A 2704-nucleotide genomic window follows, 5' to 3' on the forward strand; every position below is an offset into this window, starting at 1 on the left:
TGGGGGTGGGGGTGGAGGGTGGGGAAGCCCCACAAAGCCAGATTGCAGTTCTTGCCCCTCTTTGCTTCTGACATGAGATGTTAAAGAATTATTCATAGTGCTCACATTGCGTTAGGGGACACTGAACTGCTTTTTAGATCCATGATCAGTCATCATTCTTCTAAGAGATTGGAGCTTTGCTGTTTCATTAACTGTGCAGTATAGACTAATGGTGTTTAATAAAAATCATTCAAAATTTCAAACTCTTTTGCCAGTGACCTCAATTTTGTTGGCTCTTTGATTTGTATCAGACTTTGAGGAGGGAAGGGGGAAGTGAAGGAAGCCTGCTTCCAGGCCCCTGACAGGATGCTGCAGTGGCAAGCTCAAGTTCGCCTGCCTGCCAGCAGTTGGCTGGTGAGCAGCAGCATGCAGACCAGCTGTGGGAAGCCTCCTGAAGAATGCCCCAGCTGATGCTTTCAGCTGGGAATAGCTTGTTCCTATTGGGGAACTCATTGTTCTCCAGTCTCTGCAGCAGGAAGCCAGCTGTCATATCCGGAGGAAATTTCAGATGCTTTACCTTTTTGGTTTTGCCCTGCATCACTCATGTGGCTACGAAATAGAAGTGTCTCTGAGAATAGAGCCCAATGTAGTGACAATGGGTAGTCAAATGTACCCCAGATGCTCATGCCCTCTTGTGGTTCTGCAGTGTTCATGAAATTGGGGGGAAAGGAGACCCTAGACAGTAAGCAAAATTGGCGACACTCCAACAAGGCTAAGTTAATGCTGTGTTGCCCAGACCAAGAGCTAGCTTCTCATTTTGTCAGCCTAGCATGCAACCAGTAGTGTGGTGGTAAAATGTTTAACAACCAGCTCACTGAGAATAGAAAGCACCTGGTTTGCACCATTTGCCAATTTCCGTGGCATAAATACTACCACTTTAGATGATTTTAAGCTACCAACTGTGATGTCACTGAACACATGGTTGGAAAGAGATGCACACAGTTGACTCTTGCAAGCCTGGGCAAAAATGCCTCAACACACTACTGGATGCAGCCAGTCAAAGAAGGTTCATATTTCATATATGTGTTCATGTGGACACACACAGACACACACACAAACTCACCCTTACACACACACTTCAATGACTAAAACAATTACATAGCTTTAAGATATGAATCAATGTGTGAATGTAGAAAGCTCATGATAAGGCCCTAGAGGTATGGGCTGCCCTGGAAGCCTAGGTTTTAAGCAGGAGAATAGCTGAGAAGAATGAAGCCCTCCTGAGCTGAAAGGAGAGATGGATCAATGGAGATGGTTTCATCATCTTCCATATCTCATAGGTAAAATGGGCACTTAGAAAACCCTCATGATTGATTTTTTAAAAAGATAAGTGAGTGTTTTTTATTTTTTTATTATTATCATCATTATTTTGATTTACAAGTGCTATTTGTAACTTTCACATGTAACTAGGATAAAGTATTTACGGAACTCTATGGAGAATAGCCCAATCCAGAATTTACTGTGTTTTTCTTTTATGTGACATGGAAACTCAGTAATTCTCCCATCTTCACATTGTTGTTCATAAGATTTTTTACTTTAGTTATTAGGGAATCTAAGTTTTTTGTTAACATTTGCTTTTAGTTAAAAGTATCTACTTACTGTTTTAGCTCTGAATTCAAACCAGAATATCTCTATATCAATTACATGACTAATAGTCAGAAACAATCATCCAACCAAAATAATTATCTTTTCCACCCAGTACAAAGAAAACTAAGCTCAGTAACAAGAAGGCATAAACTAAAGTATATAATGAGACTTTCATTAAATACACACACACACACACACACACACACACACACACACACACAAACTCACTCACACATACACTTTTTAAATTAGGTCTCCACACATAAATCATCTTGAAAGTAGAATAGAAAATCTCAAAGAATTAATTCTCCTGGTCCTGTGCATCTTCTGCAGTTAATAAGAGGTTTGTATCTGGAAAGACTGAAGAACTTGTTCTAAAATCTTTTTTTTTAAACATTTCCATTTTCTGTGTGGGCCTGTATCCATGGTTGAATGTTAGCCCTGGAGGAGATCCATGTCTTACTCGCTCTTTCTGGCCCTTCTGTCTTTTGCCTCTGCAATTCTTTTTGTAGCTGGCACAATAACAGGGACTGGAGGTCTATTCTTTCATGGTATTGCTACAACATTTGTCCTTACTGGGAAATGGTAACATCTGGATCTGGTTTAATTGGCATTATACTTACACAGGGACTCTGAGCACCCCCTTCACCACACCAGACAGTGGACTAGTTTTCACAGCTACAAAGAGTTAGAAATGTGTTTAACATCATCCAGTGCATCCCCTACTTTAACACCACCCTCACTAATCAAACATATTCACCCATAAATTTTACAAATGAGATTGATTCCATCTCAAGACAATTTGTCAAATACTTAATTTTCTTCCTGGATGATTCTACTTACTGGATATTTTAGAAAGAGAAATATCTGAGATAAAATCCCTCACATTTACTCAATATTACAAATTGCTGTTTCTATTCCTACTCTGAGTAGTGTTTCTGAAGATTGTTTGCTGTAGTGTTGTCTTTGATAAAATGAATGTCAGTTGTGAGCCTTTTAGAGATACCATGCTCAGAATCCTCTTTGGGATCAGGAGATACCTAAAATTCTCCCCCTTTGCCCACTTCGTTAGATGAGT

This window comes from Rhinopithecus bieti, unplaced genomic scaffold, assembly GCF_001698545.2.
Source record: "Rhinopithecus bieti isolate Rb0 unplaced genomic scaffold, ASM169854v2 scaffold_13744, whole genome shotgun sequence".
Taxonomy (NCBI): Eukaryota; Metazoa; Chordata; class Mammalia; order Primates; family Cercopithecidae; genus Rhinopithecus; species Rhinopithecus bieti.